The sequence below is a fragment of the Gopherus evgoodei genome, chromosome 1, assembly GCF_007399415.2.
Source record: "Gopherus evgoodei ecotype Sinaloan lineage chromosome 1, rGopEvg1_v1.p, whole genome shotgun sequence".
Classification (NCBI taxonomy): Eukaryota; Metazoa; Chordata; order Testudines; family Testudinidae; genus Gopherus; species Gopherus evgoodei.
The window spans coordinates 285,556,916-285,578,336 of NC_044322.1; the positions used below are offsets into that span (position 1 = coordinate 285,556,916).

General features: G+C 44.5%; 1 long non-coding RNA gene across 1 annotated transcript; it reads right to left on the reverse strand.

The window, feature by feature from the left end:
* Positions 1 to 10,666: 10,666 nt before the first annotated feature.
* LOC115647186 lies at positions 10,667 to 19,239 on the reverse strand. The gene is made up of 3 exons (XR_003999228.1): positions 19,141 to 19,239; positions 16,085 to 16,087; positions 10,667 to 10,678 (listed from the first exon to the last, which is right to left on the reverse strand). It is a non-coding gene; the product is annotated as an uncharacterized LOC115647186 (long non-coding RNA).
* Between the last annotated feature and the right edge of the window lie 2,182 nt (positions 19,240 to 21,421).

Sequence of the window (21,421 nt, forward strand, 5' to 3'; positions counted from 1 at the left end):
AATAATAAAATATATGAAAGCAATGAAAAGACAGCTGGATAGAATAAGGAGGATAGTAATGTCTAAATAAAAGACAGAAAAGGATGTGCCAATTGGAGTTTTGGCAGGATAAGTAAAAATGTATTAGTTAAAAGAACTTGGGGTTTGTGTGTATATAAATTTTTTTAGAATAGAATGTTTATAGATGAGGTAGTTTTAATAATCTGTGTCTGCATGATGTTATAAGACAAGGTATAAAGGATGGTCATTAAATGAAAGGGGATGGAGCAATGCAGGACACCCATCACATTGGACCTACATGGGTCTGATGATGAAGGAAACAGTGTACCTGCGTCCCCACGGCTGAGTAATTGATCATTATGCTATCCTGCTATATCTGCTTTACTTATGCTTTATGCTTGATTAAGATGGTAATATAATGTCCTAAAATTTTCATATTAAAGCTTTAAACTAGTTACGCTTAGTAATTGGTGTGGTCAGTGCTTTACATCTGGCAGAACAGTTTACCCAGGATTGTGGTGGATTCTCCACTCCATTGCTGGCAATTTTAAAATCAAGACTGGATTTTTTTTTATTTTTTTTTGAAAGATTTGCTCTAGTTTAAAAGGAATTTTTTTGTGGGAGTTTTATGGCCTGTGTTATACAGGAAATCAGATGAGATGACCACAGTAGTTCTTTCTGGCCTTGGAACCTATGAATCAGTTTCAACTAGGCCACCTAATACTCATGACATTGTAATAAATTTGAATTGGAGACTCAGAGATAAAAGAATCTGTGTCTGTGTGTGTAGGGAGAAAAATGTTTAATGTGAACTTGTACAAGGAATGATGGTTATATCACTGACATCCAGTGAGAGATCTGTTTGTGCTCAGAATTCTACAGCCTTTTAATGATCAATTAACAATTCAGAACTTTTCCTATGGCATTGAGAGGCTTTATCTATACATCAGCTGGGATTGACTCTCTGAGATCGATCTACTGGCAGTTGATTTAGCGGATCTAGTGAAGACCTGCCAAATTGACAGCAGATTGCTCTCCAGTTGACTCCTGTACTCTGCCCTGACAAGAAGAGTAAGGTAAGTCGACCGGAGAGTTTATCCCGTCAACCTCCTGCAGTGTAGACCCCGCAGTAAGTCGACCTAAGGTACGTCGACTCCAGCTGTTATTCATGTAGCTGGAGTTGCGTAGCATAGGTTGATTTACAGTGGTAGTATAGACATAGCCTCATTAGAGTAGATTAATTCTTGTAATGATATGTTAGATGTCTCTTGTTGTACCAATTATATTAGACCAGTAAAAACCAGCAGGATCTTATTAAAGGGGACAAGACAAAGATGCCACATTTATTATGATAACAATTTATGACTAATAACTAATATCTTAATTCTCATACACACACATTATACCTATTACCTATACACACACACATACACATTATACCTAATACCTACACACACACACACACACACACATATTCATCAGGTGTTCTGCAGCTGCTGCATAGTTACCAGTCCTGAAGATAGCTTAAGTTCATGGCTTGATTTTGCAGCTTGGGTTCGTAGCTTGTGGTAGCTAACTGGCCAGGAAAGCTGGGCACAAGGCTGAGCTGGATCTCTGTTGGGCAGGCACCGATGTTCTTCCATGTTGGCAGCAGAATGTTACCCAGAGTCTCTCATCTCACCCTTCTTTTTTATAGGCTTTTAGTTTGGATTCAAAGTCTATAGGTCTTGCTGTGTCACGCTGCCTCTGGGTTTAGATTGATCACCCATCAATTGCAGGCATGACTTTCAGCCTTGGACCTGGCTTTGATCTTCCTTCTGTTGTTCTGTTGTCCTTTTCTTTTTAGGGTGGATGCTTCTTACTTTGTTTAGGGCTGTTGTCTAGGTCTTCAGCCGTTGGTATTTGAACTTTATCTCATCAGGACAGGCTGGGGCTGGAGGTTGATTCCATCATTCATACATACCTCATTCACACATCTAAACTAAACTAATAAGATTACAGCAGGGTTTGCAAAAATGAAGGTTGGAGGAAGCTTTTACAAAATGGAGTGAGTGTTTTAAAATGGGGTTTGAATTACAATATGGAACAGAAGTTACAGTATAGGCAAGTGTAGTGAATGGTGAACAGAAGTTACATTAATAAAGTGAACAACTGAAAATTTCATTTATCAGTTCTACACTCTAACCATAAATAGGTAGTTTATATGTAAAATAAGGTGCTGTGGGCTTGCAAGATATGGAAAGGGAGAATGATTATAGCTGTAGGTTCAAGGCATAAAAGTAGACAAGAGCAAAAACAAGAGCAGAAGACACTTAAATATATATATGCCAATTTTTCTTCTAATTTTGTAATCCATAGAATCTAGTTATATGATTTTAAACTGTATCATCTTAGAATATTAAATTATTCAGGTGTGTTTAGAGGGATAAGTGGTACAAACCCAAGGTGGGGGGGGGGTTTGTCTCCTCTTTCTTTTTTATCAGTAGAACATGAAGCTGGTTACAGGATTTTCTAGCTTCTGTTCTCTGCCCCAGTGCTTAACTCTCTGTGCCTTCTGCTTGATAGATAGCATGCTGGATGAGGGCTCTTCTTTGCAGGAACTTAGTTGGCATTTGCAAAGCCAGCTGTCCCCAGCAGACGTCAGTGCTGGAATGTGGCAGGGGATCCCCTTCCAGAAGTCAAGTGTGCTGCTGGAAATGCTAGCAGCTATTAATACTGTGTGGATTTTTACATTTAAAAATGGGTAAGTATAATATTTTGAGGTGCAATCATGCTCAAGGAACTATTAAGGACGCTGGCCTAAACCAGGCAGATGACTTGACTCTAGCAAAACTCTCATCTTTTTTTTCTTTCAAAATATATTTAACAGAATAATCAAGGCAATGCAGTAACTTACATAGAGAAACTTCTATCGAGGGATTCTGGTGTTGTAGTAAACCATAACAATTAAAGGTTGAGAAACTGAAGCTTTCAGGAATTATGTATGGATGAAAACTTAATATATATGTTCTGCTTTATTTAGGAAAAAGTTATAATAGATGATTTTGACATCACAGTCCTATAACCAGTTTATCTGATGCCAGCTGGATGGATCAGTTCTTTAGAAAAATAGTTTAAATATTTTTAGAAGAGCCAAAGTTTGCTGATTTGGTAATCTACTTACATACACGAGGAAATGTTTGCATAATCTAAGATTTGGTAACTTGAGAAGTGGTATTCTGGTCTGCCTTTTCAGAAGAGCCATTTTGGCAACTATGTGTGCCTAGACTAGCAAGGCTCATATATAATATGTAATATAGTAATATATTATGTTTATTATAATTTATATTTTTGCTTTTTTATAATTCTTTACTTCCATGTTTTTGTTCCTTTAACAGCACAGCAAGGAAGCGGGTAGTATTTTGAATGTGAGAGAAGATACAAACTCTTTTCTATCCAGAATCAGTCCTAGGAATGTGTAGATGGTGCTATTGCATGCTGCTATTTTCATTTCTTACGTTTATGGTAGTGCTTCAAGGCCCCAGCTGAGACCAGGGCCCTTTATTAGTAGATGCTGTATGAATACTATAGTAAGAGACAATCCCTTTCATCAAAGAGTTTACAATGTAAATAGATAAGAAAAACAAAGTGGCAGGGGAAATGTATAATGCAGCAGGTCAGTAGCAGAGCTTGGACTAGAACTCATGTCTCCAGTCCAGTGCACCGTAGCCAGACTGTACTGCCTCTCTCATGTAGTACAAACTGAGAAGAGTCATGGAAGCTAACTCCCACTTGGTCCTCCAATGTGCTGGGGTTGGGAGCAGCAGTATTAATCCAAGAGGAAGATGGTGAGGCTACATGCCTGGGAATGGGGAGAGTGTACAAGCAGGAGCCGGGAGGGGGAAGCAGCAAGGCCATCTCATGGTGATAGAAAAGGAAGGTTTGGGAAACTGGCACCCATCACAGGCTATTTTCCGCTTTCTGACAAAACAGAGAAATCCATCAGAGTTGCTCTCCATATGCATTTCTGTAGGATGCTCAATCATAAAGCCCTACTAGTATGTGCAGAATTTATCAAGTAGCTGTTCTGAGAGCTCCTACTGAAGTAGGTGCAAGAGCATTTGGAGGATCTGAAAAACATTTCCTTTGGTGAGATGCCAAGAGCTGAGACAAACTTGTACTTAGGTCTATTCTCTCTCTCTCTCTCTCGCTCAAAATCAGTCACTTTAAAATAAAAAGTGGGCTGCAAAGACAAAAGATCAGGTTTCACCCTGTGTCACAGACAGGTGGAGCCAGAGCAGGCAGTTGAAACTGGACCAGCATGCTGGGCAGGTTTTTTCTGTGTGATATTTGACTATGACAGGATCATTTTGTTCGTGGTAGAAGTGTCAAGCTTATTGTTTCTTCATGACAGAAGTAACATTTCACAATGGCTTGGCAAAAGGGCAGCTCCCCTTTTGCACCATGAGAGTGAGCTGCTGCCTGTTTACCTAGGGTGACCAGACAGCAAATGTGAAAAATCGGGACGGGGTTGGGGGGTAATAGGAGCCTATATAAGAAAAAGACCCAAAAATCGGGACTATCCCTATAAAATCAGGACATCTGGTCACCCTATGTTTACCACAAGAATTTTTCAAAGTCCTTATGTCTTCCAGAGCCAATCCCATTTCCAAGTAATTCATGGTTCCCCAAGCAAGCAGAGCAAAATCTACTCTGACCATAGTCTATTTTATTTTGCTTCAGCGCTTCTCCTATGGGAGGATCTGATCTGGTAGGAGTCTCTTCCTGAGGATTGGTGGTGGCTGTGGTCCCTCAGCTCAGAACAGTCTGTGCTACCCTTATCTAGCAGAGTCTTCTTTCCACTTTAGATGGCTTCAGCCTCATCAGGCTATGAATGGTCTAACTCCCTGTCTAGTTATATGACTCCATTCTATACTCAGTGGGAATGTTTTGTTTATTTGGGTCAATAAATCCACCCACCAGAGCTCTCTGACCTAATGCTGTAGCAGGCCTATTATCCTCACCTAACTTTTCTATGTATATAGGCCCTCCCCCCTACGCCACACACTAAACTGTTATATCCTTGGGGGTAGCAGTTTTAGGAAGAAATCACTGGAGACACAGAGAGCTGTAAACCTTGGAACCAGACATTTATTGCCACACACTGAACTAAAAAAGAACCAGCCAAAACTGGCTGGGCTATCCCCATATAATCTAACTCAGCTGTCATAGCAACAAGAAGATTCTATTACCACGACAACCAAATGGATAACATATTCATCCTCCTAAATAAGAATGTCCCCTAAATAAAACAAACACTAAGCTAGAGAAGGAGGGTAGACTGCCTCTGTTCCTGGCTAAAACCTGGGGATTATTTTGCCCTGTATCTGGGGGTTCACCCTAGCTAAAGATCAAGCCATTGAGGAGGTCTTTTGTCTCTAGGTGGATTACGGCGGACTTCTGGTGTTGTTGCACCTGAAAGTGTCTTGGGTGTGGGCCTGACAATGGGCTCAGGGTTCATAGGGCAAATAGGTGAGGATGTGGTATCAGCTCGTTCCAGGCAGAGGGATATCTCTGCCACTGGCAGTAATGGAGGGAAAAAGTCAGGAACAGGTGACTCTTGATTCAGTGTCTTGCCGAAAGTGATGAAGTCAGGCAACTCAACTGAAGATGTGTCCTGAGGACCAGTATGACCTGTCAGCAGCTGATCTACATGTTGCTACCAGGTGAGATCTTCTGCAGTCCGGACTGTGTAAGAAACAAGTTCTGTTTGAGTGATGACCCATTTAGCTCCAAAAGTATAATTCTGAGCCAAATCCGGCTGTCATGGGCTAAAGGTTTGGTCTTTTGCTCTGGGTGCATGCCTGATGACTTGATCTTGTTGCTGACATTGCACAATTTGTCGGGGTTCAGAAAGTTTCGGCAGATCAAAGCAAGTGTGCAGCCATCATGCCATCATTAGAAAGGCTGGGGATGCCTTGGTTGTAGCATGAGGTGTGTTTCTGTAGGATAGTAAGAAGGTGTCCAGACACTTTTGAAGGGATAATTGTCCCTTGGCCTATTTCAAAGCTTGTTTCATTGTCTACACAAATCTTTCAGCTAATCCATTGGTGGATGGGTGATATGGTGCTGAAGTGATGTGGTGTATCCCATTTACCTTCCGTTGTCTCTCACAAGTTGTTCTGGCAGACCAAAATGACTAAAGAGTCCTCGTAGTTTTTGGGTAGAACTCTCTGCAGTAGTGGACTGCATTATAGAGACTTCTGGCCATTCAGAATGAGCATCTACTACCACCAAGAACATGCTTCCTTCAAGCGGGCCAGCAAAGTCAACATGAATATGTTGCCAGGGGTTTTTAGGCCAGTCCCATGGATGTAGGAGTGCTCACTGGGGTGCATTCCTCACACCCTGACATGACATACAAGCTTTTGCCTTCTCTTCAATAGCATTGTCCACTTCAGGCCACCAAAAATAGTTCACACAGTTTCCTTCATGCGCACTATTCCACAGTGACCGGAATGTACCTATTCTAACATCTGTGGTCTCAGTGGTGATGGGATAATGGCACGTCTCCCCCACAACAAACAACCAGATTGGATTGATGACTCTGTCCTCCTGGACATGTAGGTAACAAGGTTGGGTGAGACCGGAGAGGTCCGTCGAGATGTTCCATGCATCACCAGGTCCATAACTTGGGACAATACTGGGTCAGCTCGAGTTGCCTTCTTTACCTGATTAGCGGTGATGTGTGTATTCTCTTCCTGTTCTAAGTAAAAGATTTCCTTCTGGGCAATATCTTGACATTTGGCTGGCAAAAGCAGCCTTGAGAGATCATCCACACTGCCGTGCAGAGTGGATTTCCGATATTTGATTTCATATGTGTGTGTGGAAAGCAACATTGCCCAACGTTGCATACGACTAGCAGCTAATGGGGGAATGCCTGTGTGGGGTCCAAACATTGAAGTCAGTGGTCAATGGTCTGTGAGAAGAGTAAACTTCTGTCTGAACAGGTACTGATGAAACTTCCGAATTCCAAAAACAATTCCTAATGCCTCACGTTTGATATGGGCACAGTCAGTTTCTGCTTTGCTTAGAGTGCATGAAGCAAAATCAGTGGGTCTCTCTTCTCCCAAAGGCATAATGTGTGACATGACTGCACCCACTCCAGAAGGGTATGCATCACAGGCCAACTGTAGGAGTAAGGATGGATCAAAGTGCATCAGAACTTCAGAATTTAGCAATGCATCCTTAGCTTTGTTAAATGCAACATCACAGGCCTAAGTCCACTTCCAGGTCTTGTTCTGCCCAAGGAGTTCGTGAAATGGTTTTAGCAGTGTGGCTAACTTTGAGATGAACTTTCCATAATAGTTCAATAATCCTAGAAACGAGAGAAGCTGGCTAACATTTTGAGGAGGGGGAGCCTCCACAATAGTTTTAACTTTTGCAGGGGCCTTACGAAGACCCGTAGCATCAATGATGTGTCCCAAATATTCAACAGAGGGCTGGAAGAATTCACACTTGTCTTTTCAGACTCATAGGCCGTACTCTTCCAGTCTTTGCAGGGTAGCCTCTAAATTCTTTAGGTAATCCTCCTCATTCCTTCCAGTGACCAGGATGTTGTCCAGATAGCACTGGACTCCTGGCAAGCCGCACAAGATCTGGTCCATAGTCCTCTGGAACAGGACAGGAGAAGACATTATTCTGAAGGGTAGGTGACAGTATCGATAAAGCCCCTTATGCGTCACAATAGTCAACAGTGCTTGGGACTTTTCATTGACGTGCATCTGTAAACACGCTTGACTCTGATTAATCTACTGAACTTTTGTTCCCCAGCCAGGCCTGCAAAGAGGTCATCGATGCGGGGAAGCAGGTATTGCTCTGCACACAACACTGGGTTGACAGTGACTTTAAAATCACTGCAAATCCAGAGGAAGCCATCTTCTTTCACTATTGGAACAATAGGATTTGCCCCTGTGCAACTGGTATTAGGACTCCATTTGTGACCACGCACTCCAGGTCCGCTTCAGCCTTTGGCCTGATGGCATATGGCACAGTTCTGGCTTTCAGATATTTTGGTGGACTGTCAGGTTTAATGTTCAATGTCACAGTGATTCTCTTCAGACTTCCCAGATCCTCCCCCAAAACAGCAGCATGTTTCCTTAGTATAGCCGGCAGACTGGTTTCTTCTTTAGTCACTTGGTGCACTTCTGCCCAGTTCAGCTGGATCTTCCTAAGCCAAGACCTACCCATTCAGGCTGGGTTATTACCTCTCATCACAAACAGTGGCAGTTTAGCAGCCTGTCCATTGAGCTCCACCTTAACATCAGTAGTGCCCAACATGGGCACATCTTCCCCCCCTATATCTCTTCAGAACTGTTTTTGTTGCTTTAAGTGGAAAATGCTGTGGCTTTTCTTTGTACACAGTCTCAGAGACCAGCAAGATGGCTGCACCAGTGTCCAGTTCCATGCGTATACGTTTGCTGTCCAACGGCAGTATTACCCAACCCACTGCAAAAGACAAAATGTGGAGTGGCTCTTCTTCTTATGATGAGGTGTCTCCTTGGTTGTCCTGGGCCTGCTCTAGGGTATGCAGATTTTCCACAGGCTTCTTTTTCTTTTGTTTACAGGCACATTCAATGTGTCCCTTTCTGCCACAGCATCGACACACCAGGTCCTTATACCAGCATTCTGTTGCATGGTGACCTGACTCCCTACAGTTTTGTGGGTAGGTTCTTGTGACACCTTATGCACCCTAGTGGATTCACCGATGGATTGCACCTCCTTTGTTGCCAGTTCCATAGAGAGCGCAATGTCAACAACCTTCTGTAAGGTAAGCTGAGCCTCTGTCAATAGGCGTTTCCATATAGCTTCACTGTGTAGGCCACACACTAACCTGTCACGTAGGGCATAATTTAGTATCTCCTTAAATTCAGTGTTCTGCAAGCTTTCTCAAAGTTGCTACGAATTGTACAACTGTTTCATCTTCTTTCTGGTCACTTTTGTGGAACCTATATCCTTCAGCAATTACCAATGGTTTTGGAGAAAAATGGGACCCCGGGATTTCCACAGTGTCACTGTATGATTTGGTCTCTGTTTAATAGGGTGTAGTAAGCTGTGTATCAGGGAATAGGTTTTAGCCCCTACAACACTTAAGAATATTGGCAACGTCTTCACTTCCGTAATGTCATTTGCAATAACAAAAAGCTCAGAAAGCTTAGAATGTACATGCCATTGCACTATAGTCTCCTCAAAAGGTTCCAGTGGCCCTGTAAGTGTAGCCATGGTTTTAGTTTCAGTTTGCACAGTCAGTGCAAATAAGCCAGTTCTCATCCTTTCCAGCAGCAAAAAGGGTTGGGTTTTTTTGTACCTTGACTTCTACTCCCTTCTGTTGCTGGGGCAACACAGATATCCCATCCTCGTCACCATGTTGTTGTATCCTTGGGGGTAGCAGTTTTAGGAAGAAATCACTGAAGACAGAGAGCTGTAACCCTTGCAACCACCCATTTGCAACTGGCTGGGCTATCCCCTAATAATCTAACTCAGTTGCCATAGCAACAACACGATTCTATTACCACAACAACCAAATACACAACATATGCTATCTTAGTACTTTTTCCCTTTGTCTCCCTGTCACCCCCCATTGGGAAAGGACAAACTTTGTGATTACTGTAGGGACACCTACCCTCTTTTAAAAGCTTAGTGACTACAGAAAGATACATTAGGATGATAACTTTTTATCACTAAATATTCAGTTTCCTTTATCTTATTTCTGACTCATTATTTGTGGATGCTCAGTAATATCCTATCACCAGCTTTGGTCAGATGGTTCTTTGGGATCTCCTGTCATAGACTCCTTTCTTCCACTGCAGTCCTCCTCCCACACACTGTTATGCAGTTCGCTGTGCCCTCCTCCCCAAAAGCAGTTGTGTGATGGCTGCCATCTTAGCTGTTACATCATAGATTGAGCCAGGGAACTCCAGAGCTAAAAATGTGAGCTGCTCTCAGCTTGAGCTCATCCTTTTCCCTTTCCTTTGCCCAGGCTACCTTTCATTTCTTTCTTCTTGGTCTCTTTCATTCCTTGTAATCAACTCAGTCTGATTTCCTCCTCTCTCTGGCTAAGGCAGGGAACATGCCTAATAGATAGTTTGCCTTCGGCATCCTCAGTTATAGGGATCAGTTCTCCATGGTGAATTGATTTAAATCAGCAAGCAAGAAACTTTGATTTAAATAATCAATTTTGTTTTGCATTTGTACTTTTTGGTTATTTTCCTAAAGAAAGGTTTAATCATAGAATCATAGAAAGTTAGGGGTGGAAGAGACCTCAGGAGGTCATTTAGTCCAACCCCCTGCTCAAAGCAAGACCAACACCAACTAAATAATCCCAGCCTGGGCTTTGTCAAGCCAGGCCTTAAAAACCTCTATGGATGGAGATTTCACCGCCTCCGTAGGTAATCCATTTCAGTGCTTCACCACCCTCCTAATGAAATAGTTTTTCCTAATATCCAGCCTGTCATCTGCCACGAGTGACAGCAATTTAGCTCCATCCTCTTTGGAACTATCTTTCAGGTAGTTGAAAGCAGCTATCAAATCCCCCCTCACTCTTCTCTGCTGCAGACTAAATAACCCCGGTTCCCTGAGCTTCTCCTTATAAGTCATGTGCCCCAGCCCCTTAATCATTTTTGTTGCCCTCTGCTGGACTCTCTCTAATTTGTCTACATTCTTTCTGGGTGGTGGGCCCAAAACTGGACACATTAGTCCAGGTGTGGCCTCACCAGTGACAAATAGAAGGGAATAATCACTTCCCTCGATCTGCTGGCAACGCTCCTACTACTGCAGTCCAATATGCCATTAGCCTTCTTGGCAACAAGGGCACACTGTTGACTCATATCCAGCTTCTCGTCCACTATAATCCCCAGGTCCTTTTCTGCAGAACTGCTGCTTAGCCAGTGGGTCCCCAGCCTGTAGCAGTGCATGGGATTCTTCTATCCTAAGTGCAGGACTCTGCACTTGTCCTTGCTGAACCTCATCAGATTTCTTTTGGCCCAGTCCTCCAATTTGTCTAGGTCATTCTGGACCCTATCCCTACCCTCCAGTATATCTACCTCTCCCCCCAGCTTAATGTCATCAGCGAACTTGTTGAGGATGCAATCCATCCCATCATCCAGATCATTAATGAAGATGTTTAACAAAACCGGCCCCTGGGGCACTCTGTTTGATACTGACTGCCAACTAGACGTCAAGCTGTTGATCACTACCGTTGAGCCCAACGATCTAGCCAGCTTTCTATCCACCTTATAGTCCATTCATCTAGCCCATCCTTCTTTATCTTGCTGGCAAGAATACTGTGGGAGACCATATCAAATCTTTGCTAAAGTCAAGGTATATCACATCCATCACTTTCCCCATATCCACAGAGACAGTTATCTCATCATATAAGGCAATCAGGTTGGTCAGGCATGACTTTCCCTTGGTGAATCCAAGTTGGCTGTTCCTGATCACCGTCCTCTCCGCCAAGTGCTTTAAACTGGATTCTTTGAGGACCTGCTTCATGATTTTTCTAGGGACTGAGGTGAGGCTGACCAGTCTGTAGTTCCCCAGATTCTCCTTCTTCCCTTTCTTAAAGATGGGCACTAAATTTGTCTTTTTTCAATTGTTCAGGACCTCCCTGGATCACCATGAGTTTTCAGAGATAATGGCCAATGGCTTTGCAATCACATCAGCCAACTCCCTCTGCACCCTTGTGCACCTCCAGCTTTTCTAAATAGTCCTTAACCTGTTCTTTTACCACTGAGGACTGCTCACCTCCCCATACTGTGCTGCCCAGTGCAGCAGTTTGGAAGCAGCTGACCTTGTCTGTGAAGACCAACGTAAAAAAAGCATTGCTTTTTCCACATCATCAGTCACTAAGTTGCCTCCCCAATTCAGTAAGGGCCTCACACTTTCCCTGAATTTCTTCTTGTTGCTATCATACCTGTAGCAACTGTTCTTGTTACCCTTCACATCCCTTGCTAGCTGCAACTCCAATTGTTCTTTGGCCTTCCTGATTACACCACTGCATGCTCGAGCAATATTTTTGTATTCCTCTCTAGTCTTCTGGCCAAGTTTCCACCTGTGTTTAAGCTCAGCAAAGATTTCTCTGTTAAGCCAAGCTGATCATCTGCCATATTTGCTATTCTTTCAGCACATTACGATGGTTTGTTTCTGCACCCTCAATAAGGTGTCTTTAAAATAAAGCCAGCTCTTCTGGATTCCTTTCGCCCTCATCTTAGCCTCCCAGGGGATCCTGCCCATCAGTTCCCTGAGGGAGTCAAAGTCTGATTTTCTGAAGTTGTGGATCTGTATTCTGCTGCTCTCCTTTCTTCCTTTTGTCAGGATCCTGACCTCGACCATCTCATGGTCACTGCTGCCTAGGTTGCCACCCACTTCTACTTCCCTTAGCAATTCTTTCCTGTTTGTGAGCAGCAGGCCAAGAGAAGCATTGGTTCCTCCAGCACTTGCACAAGGAAGTTGTCCCTCACCCTCTCCAAAAACTTCCTGGATTGTCTGTGCACTGCTGTATTGCTCTTTTACAGATGCCAGGGTGACTGAAGTCCCCCATAAGAACCAGGGTCTGTGATCTGGAAATTTCTGTTAGTTGTCCAAAGAAAGCCTTGTCTACCTCATCCGCCTGGTCTGGTGGTTTATAGCAGATGCCTACCATGACATCACCCTTATTGCTCTCACCTCTAAACTTAACCCAAAGACTCTCAACAGGCTTTTCTCCAGTTTCATACTGGAGCTCTGCGCAATCATACTGCTCTATTACATACACTGCAACTCCTCCACCTTTTCTCCCTAGCCTGTCCTTCCTGAACAGTTTATATCTATCTATGACAGTGCTCCAGCGATGTAAGTTACTCCACCAAGTCTCTGTTATTCCAATCACATCATATTTTTTTGACTGTGTGAGGACTTCCAATTCTTTCTGCTTGTTTCCCAGGCTTCTTGCATTCGTGTACAGGGACCTAAGATAACTAGTCAATTGCCCTACTTTCTCAGTATGAATCAGAAAGCCTCCCCTGTTGCATCCTTTTCCTTGTGTTTCCTCCTGGTATCCCACTTCCCCACTTACCTCAGAGTTTAGGTCTCCATCCCCCCGAAAACCTAGTTTAAAGCCCTCCTCACTAGGTTAGCAAGCCTGCCTGCAAAGATGCTCTTCCCTCTCTTCGTTAGGTGGATCCCATCTCTTCCCAGCAATCCTTCTTCCTGGAACAACATCACATGGTTGAAGAATCCAAAGTCCTCTCTCTGACATAACCTGAACAACCATGCATTTACCTCCACAATTCAATGGTTCCTACCTGGGCCTTTTCCTTCAACAGGGAGGCTGGACGAGAACACAACTTACATCTCAAACTACATTATCCTTCTTCCCAGTGCCACATAGTCTGCAGTGACCCACTCCAGGTCATTTTTGGCAGTATCATTGGTGCCCATGTGGAAAAGTAGGAAGGGGTAGCAGTCCGAGGGTTTGATCAGTCTCGGCAGATACTCTGTCACATTCTGAATTCTAGCTCCAGGCAAGCAGCACACTTCTCGAGCTTCCCGGTCTGGACAGCAGATGGATGACTCTGTTCCCCTTAGGAGGGAGTCTCCGAGCACCCAAACCCATCTCATCCTCTTGGAAGTAATGGTCACGGAGCCCCCATCCCTAGGACAATGCATCCCAGGCCTTCTGGTCGATGGGGTCTCCTTCTGATTTCTTCCTTCAGATGATTCTTCCAAACCAAATCTCCGCCATAGTACCTGTGCAGAGAGCCTGAAAACAGTTTCTTATCTATATCTGCATTGGGGGTAGATAGGTTCTCCTCCTTCTTCTTCTGGAGGACACATGCTGCCAGTTTTCTTCCCCATTTTGCACTGCCCTCTCAGATTCTTCAGCATGCTGTGCCTGCAGTACCAAACACTGACTTCTATCCAGAAAGTCTTCATTTTCTCTGATGCAACACAGGGTTGATACTTGGGTTTCTAATCCTTGAACCTTCTCTTCCAATATGGAGACCAGCTTGCACTTCATACAGACGAAGTCGCTTCTATCCTCTGGGAGAAAGACAAACATGGCACATCCTGTGCAGGTCACAGCAGCTGATAACTCCCTATCCATACTGTCTTCCTTCTAAGAGCCTCTTCAGATGTTGTATGTGCTGCTCACAGAAGCCTGAAAGGCAAAAAAACTCTGTGAGAACTCCCCCTAGGCAAACTCCCAGGCAAACTCCCCTTGTTGGCTTCTCCTCTGCTGGCTGCTCACTCAGTTCGTAACTGGGTGCTTTTTTATAAGGCCGCTGGCTTGATGCAGTTGCCCTGGCTCACAGCCTTTCCTCCAATCAACCACTCACGGCCCACTTGGAACAAAGCACTCCGAATTCACACTTTTCAAACAAACACATGGTCAAACAGTCCCTGCACTAGCTCCAGTCAAACAAATGGTCCCAGCAGACAGACACTCATATATTTACCTCAGCTCACAACACAGTCCCCCTGATGCAGCACTCACCATAGCTCCTCTCAGACAGTTCTCAGGCAAACTCCCTCTGTTGAATCTCACTGTATAGTGTACTTTGGTACTGATACACTATATCTAACCAACTATAGATCTTAACATATACTTATTCAGGTGCTTAATTTTTACATTTTTTAGAAAATAGGGTATGACATATTTCTTGCCTAGATGGTTAATTTTTTACTTGTGATTTGTGTCAAGCTGCATTTGGATGGAAATTGGAATTCAATTAAAAATGCACAAAACAACATTCTAATTTCTTTTGTATTAGTTAAATAAAAGTACCTTAAATGTGTTGATACGTCAGAAAAGAGTAAGTGTATCAAACATGTTTTGCATTTAAAACTGATTTTTTAAACAAAGGAAGTATTATCTGTAGTTTGTGAACTGAACTGTTGCTTGTCCCCATGTCCTTAAAGATTTTATAAGTAGTAGATCTCATCCTTTGACCTCATTTTTATTCATAGATTGGAAGAGACAAAACAAGCTTTCCAGCTTTTTGAGCACCCATTTGGTTTCTCAGTTTTGAATGAACTAGTCACTGAATTGAACTACTTTAATAAACTGTAATAAAGAATATATTCTCTCTGTACCTGCAGAAGAGGCTTCTGTCAGAAGTTGATTGAGGGCTTCAGCAAATACTCTGCTTCCAGCTGCTTAGCTAGTGACTTCCACCAGTTCAGAAGTTTGACTTTCTATAAAACTTCAGCAACAAACAAGTACTGCTTGAATATTTTATTTTTAATTTAAATAATTTGAATAGATTATATTAAGGTTAGGCCTTAACATAGGTTGTCATAATTTCGATTTTAAATAGGTTTATTGTTAAAAAGAAAAATGTATTCAATTTAAATAAAAATCTGTGGGTTTTTTTAAGTCATTGATTTTAATCCACCCTGTAGTTTTCAGCGTACAGGAGTCTGACTTGTCCCACAGTCAAAAAATCCACTACCCAGTGTGGCATTTGAGGCACTCATCTATCCTCCTGTCTATAGCTGCCCTTGGAAGTCTCAAAATGAAATATCATAATTTTGGGTCACAAGATTTCTTTCTAGGTTATCGGAAGGCACCATAGAATAGACAGACAAGACAAACCTCCAAATCCCAAGGAATATTGTTCACAGCATAAAGTGCCTTATTTATCCCCTTGCTGCTATGTGCAAATGGATTCTTTAGATCAGCTTGGTGTGTATGGGGTTTTACCACTGGCATGCAACAGGCAGCAACACAATGTCAAGGCCATCATCTATGATGTGAAAATAATCCATTATTATCATTAAAGGAATGGAGATTTTAAAAACCCATAAGATGCGGCAAAACTTTTCTGCAGTTTCAACTAAATTACATGATAAAATCATCAGGCCTTACTTAAGAACAGTTAACATTATCTGTAATGAGATCTGCTTTGGAATGGCTGTGATAGCTACTGAGTTCTCTCAGCAAAGGATACAAAGTTGAGGGAGTAGATTTCCCAGTTATAACACACAAGTTTTCACTTCAATCAAAACTAAGAAAAAGGTCATCAGGGCAGATAAGCTGTGTAAATAAACCATTATTGACACTAACTTCCTAACAAGAGTGAAAGCAGAAAAGTTTTGGTCTTACATTGTGGACTGTTTTATTTGATATAATTACTGTACAGTGACTGATGATGGTGCTAACGGAGAAAGTAGCAACTACCATGTCAGACTAAGAAATAATATGGGAAAAAGGACAAAGACTATGATTTAAAGAAGAAAAATTCACATTTCTTGCTCTGGTATCTTGTTCCTTTCTTCTGCCATGTAATAGCATAATGGAGTTGGTTGAGCTCGAAGTACTGTGCTATTTGTGCATTGTAGCACATCCAAATTCTGTTTCTTCTCTTGGTGTTCTTTCATCATCTTTAAAAAACAGCTAAAAGAATGAAAAAGTTGAATTATTTGTAAATAATATGAATGGGGATATAGCTTCCTGATTTTCTCCCCTGACCCTGGTGCAGGTATAAGCTACTATATTTTATGACAGCTGGCAGTGTTCTCTGTGGGACTGTCTACCAGTTGAGCATAGCCAGAGCACAATGTGCTGTAGCCACGCTCTAGTTTTCTATGGGTATGGCTACACTTACAGCTGTACAGCGCTGGGAGTTACAGCTGTCTTCGTACAGCTGTGTAGGGAAAGCGCTGCAGTGTGGCCACATTGACAGCTACCAGCACTGCAGTGTGGCCACATTTGCAGCGCTGTTGGGAGTGGTGCATTATGGGCAGCTATCCCACAGAGCACCTCGTCCCATTTTGGCGCCGTGAGTTGTGGGAAGGGGATGGAAGGGTGCGGGTCATTCCGCTTCCTGTCCCAACACCTTGTAGTGCATCGCTTCACATCCCAGCAGTCACTGTTTTTCCGTCCACATTTGGCACCATTGTGATTCTCCCAACGGTTTCTGTGCAGCGCGATTTCTGTGGTAAATGGAGCCCGAGCTGCTGAGGACTTTGCTGATGTGTGTCGCCAGCACATCACGTTTGGCAGTTGAGCTATTCCTTCAGCTCCAAAGTGACAGTGAGGAGTCCAATGATGATATCGAGCCTGACGCATATGACACTAAATTACTTGTGACATTCACGGAAATGCTCAGCACCATGGAACGCTGCTTTTGGGCTCGGGAAACAAGCACTGAGTGGTGGGATCACATCGTCATGGAAGTCTGGGATGACAGTCAGTGGCTGCAGAACTTTTGGATGAGAAAAGCCACTTTCATGGGACTGTGTGCTGAGCTCGCCCGCACCCTGCGGCGCAAGGACACGAGATTGAGAGCTGCCCTGCCAGTGGAGAAGCGGGTGGCTATTGCAATCTGGAAGCTGGCAACTCCAGACAGCTACCAATCGGTCACAAACCAGTTTGGAGTGGGAAAGTCGACCGTTGGAATCGTGTTGATGAAAGTTTGCAGGGCCATTAATCGCATCTTGCTAAGAAGAACCGTGACTCTGGGGAATGTGCAGGACATTCTGGATGGCTTTGCACAAATGGGTTTCCCTAACTGAGGAGGGGCAATAGATGGGACGCATATTCCTATTCTGGCACCACCCCACCTAGCATCCGAGTACATTAATCGGAGGGGGTATTTCTCTATGGTTCTCCAGGCACTTCTGGATCACCGTGGGCGTTTCATTGACATTAACGCAGGCTGGCCTGGAAAGGTGCATGATGCACGCATCTTTCGGAACAGTGGCCTGTTCAGGAAGCTGCAGGCAGGGACTTTTTTCCCAGACCGCAAGATCACAGTAGGGGACGTCAAAATGCCCATTGTGATCCTTGGAGACCCCGCTTACCCGTTAATGCCGTGCCTCATGAAACCGTATACAGGGAAGCTTGACAGGAGCAAGGACCGGTTCAACTACAGGCTGAGCTGGTGCCGAATGACTGTGGAGTGTGCTTTTGGCCGTTTAAAAGGGCACTGGAGATCTCTGTATGGGAAGCTAGACTTGGGGGAAAGCAGCATCCCTGCGGTTATATTGCGTGCTGTACCCTCCATAATATTTGTGAAGGGAAGGGTGAAACATTCAGTCAGGAATGGACCTCCAAGGTTCAATGCCTGGAGCCTGAATTTGCACAGCCAGAGAGCAGGGCTACTAGAAAGGCCTAGCACAGGGCTACAAGGATTAGGGATGCCTTGAGGGAGGAATTTGAGGCTGAAAACCAACAGTAATGTTTGGTGCCTTGCACGCGAGTGAAGTGCAGTGGTTACAATGTTAGTAGGAATCTGCTTTTTTCCTGAAATGGTTTGCAGTGCCTGTTTCTTTCCTGGGCTATGGTATCTTTCACTTTCTGCAATAATAAAGACTGTTTTCAAAGCCAAGAATTCATTTATTGAAAAGAAAATAACTTTCTTGACAGACACACAACATTTTGGGAACCTAAAAGGGCAGGTGGGTGGGATGGTGAGCTGTACAGTCACAGGTTTGAATATGTCCTGTCTGGGTGCTGTGCAATGACTGCTGCACTTCAGGATGAAAATACTGCATGGTTATGGGGGTTGAGTGCAGAGGTTAAGGCTCGAAGTTCTCAGGGCTGGTTGGTGAATGTACAGGTGTTGGGGGCAGCTGGTGGTGGTAAGAACCTGGATGCTGGGGAAGGGAGTTTGGAGCTGACATTGGGGCACAAGGGAAAGAGCTTTGGGATAGGGGGGAGAGCCGGCATGGTAGTGCTGTGCCTGCATGGCTACGAGTGACTGGACAGAGTCCGCTTGGCATGCCAGGATGCTTATCAGCTGTTTTGTGCTTTTCTTCTTAGCCTCTGTGTTTCTCTGGTGGAGCCTGCTTTCCCTTTCCCTCCAGTCCTACAGTTTTTTACTCTCTCTGGCAGAGTGATCCATAACTGCTTTCAGCATGTCTTTGCTTTTTCGCGGCTTCTTCCGCAGGTTTTGTAGCCTCTGAGCAGTGGATGATACGGGCAGTCGAGTAGTCAAGGACACTTTTCGAAAGACAAAAATGGCAACAGTTAACAGAGGCTGCATTGTTTATAATTCCACCCAGACAGTTATTCCCACACAGTGAAAGAGTTTACAGTCTTCACTTTAGCATCCTTTCCCCATACCAAACAGAGCACACATAACCCACAGGAGCCATGAAATGGTGAGTAAGGGGGACTGTGCATTGGGAAAAGCAAACTGCAGCAGGGAGCACCTACAGCGAACAGTCTCCCAACATTTTCCATAGGAGTTAATCCTGGAAGCTATTGCTGCTGTGGGTCACCTGGGAAGGGGGAATGATTGCTTCAGGGCTGCGCTGGGGTTTCTGTGCGTTGGGAAAGCAAACTGCAGCAGGGAGCACCTACAGTGAACAGTCTCCCAACATTTTCCACAGGAGTTAATCCTGGAAGATATCTCGCTGCTGCTTGTCACCTGGGAAGAGCAGGAGGGTCTTCTACAGCAATGCGGATTCTGCCCTGGCCCCTATGCAGCTTGCCTGTGTGCAGCAATGGTCCCCCTACCCCTCACGGCACAGTGGCGCGGACGCGTTAGCCTGACTGGGACAAGGACCACAGTGGCTCTCCCTATAAACTTGTGCAAGCGCATTGCCCACGCTCTGGCTGAAACTTTTGAAGAGATTACCGTGAAGTGACAAACCACATCAATGGACTATTCCAAATCTAGCCATGCATGCATGCAGCCCTAACCCTCCCTCCTCTCCCGAAACTTTTCCATCCTGAAAATAAAAGCTGCTTACCGGGAACCCGCTCCTCTGCTTGTCCTTCACCAAGTACTGGCTGCTGTGACTGGCTACCTTCCTCCTGGCTTGAGAGGAGCTCCTGGCTGCATGCCTCCTGGGACTCCGGGATGTCGCTCTCCACCCCAGTACCCTCACTTCGGCTTCCTCCCCCTCCTCCCCCTCCCCTTCCTCCTCCTCCTCTCCCTCCCCCTCCCCACCACACTCTGAAGTGTCCATCATGGTCATCGGATTGGCAGTGGGGTCACCCCCAAGTATCGTGTCCAGCTCCTTGTAAAAATGGCAGGTTGTGGGGGCAGCACTGGAGTGGTGGTTTCCCTCGTGGGCTTTGCAATAGGCACTCCGCAGCTACTTCACTTTAACCCTGCACTGCACCGCGTCCCAGTCATGGCCCCTTTCCAGCATGGCCCTTGAGATCTGCCCATAGGTATCTTAATTCCTATGGCTGGAGCGCAGCTGTGACTGCACAGCTTCCTCACCCCAAACACTGATGAGGTCCAGCAACTCGCCATTGCTCCATACTGGGGCTTGTTTGCCGCATAGAGGCATAGTCACCTGGAAAGATTCTGATTGCACTCCACACCTGACTGAGCAAACAGGAAGGGGATTTTTAAAATTCCCGGGGCATTTAAAGGGAGGGTCACCTGAGACCAGGGCAGTAGAGTGCGAACTGATGAGCAGAGTGGCTGAACAAGTATTCTGGGATACCTCAGAATACTCTAGAGGCCAATTACAGCGTTTTTGGTGGCCACTCTAGCAGAGCAGTGCTGCATCACCAGCGCTGCAATCGTTATTCCCCAGGCAGAGCAGGAGTACAGCCAGCGCTGCAGCCAGGGAGATGCAGCGCTGTATGTGCCTTGCAAGTGTGGACGGTGAGTAAGTTGCCGTGCTGTAAACCCACCACCAGCTCTGCAACTCTCCAGTGTAGCCATACCCTATCCCTGACATGTCTCCTGGGCTCAGAACTGCAGGGAGGTTGATGTAGGCTGTATGCCAGCTCGGATGCCTGCTGTGTACTCCCCTATGCCACATGTGCTCTCAGCAAAGAGGTTTGGTCTAAACTATTCTCCATTTGTGTTGCAGGAGCAGTGCAAAAGGGAGTAGACTGGAGCAGCATTTTGTCACTGTTTGTTTTTACATATTATGAAGTGAAAATAATGCTCATGTTTGCTGTGCCAGTGAATAAAAGTCTATCCATTGCCATATATGAGGCAGTAAGTAGTATGTTGGGAAAGGTTGCTACCAGCAGAGGAGCTGGCTTTAAAGAGTTTCCTCCAGGGAAGGCTTTGTGAAATCTGCAATGTATTCTGGTTCACATTTTGGTGAACCTTCCCAGCAGGTGTAGTTTGCACAGTGCTGTTACTTCCAACCATTGCCTTCAAGATGAAGTTCATCTGAACCCAAAAATTCAAGCACAAAGTTTGCACACCTCTCAAGCATTGTTGGTGTCTGTTATAAAACCGACAAAGTTCCCCTTTCCCATAAGGTTCCTTCTTCCTCCAACAAGCTCTCTGATGCTTAGCTATTTTTTGGTAGTAAACTTGATAGTCTTCTACCCCTTCACTCATCCATCATCTTTAAGGTGTGAGTAACTGGCCAGCTCGCTCTTGCTGGGTCTTCAAGAGACAAACATGTGGCCCACCCCTCCTTTGCAGCTTGTGCACGGGTGGCTGTAACAAAATTTGTGTGACACTCAGGAGTG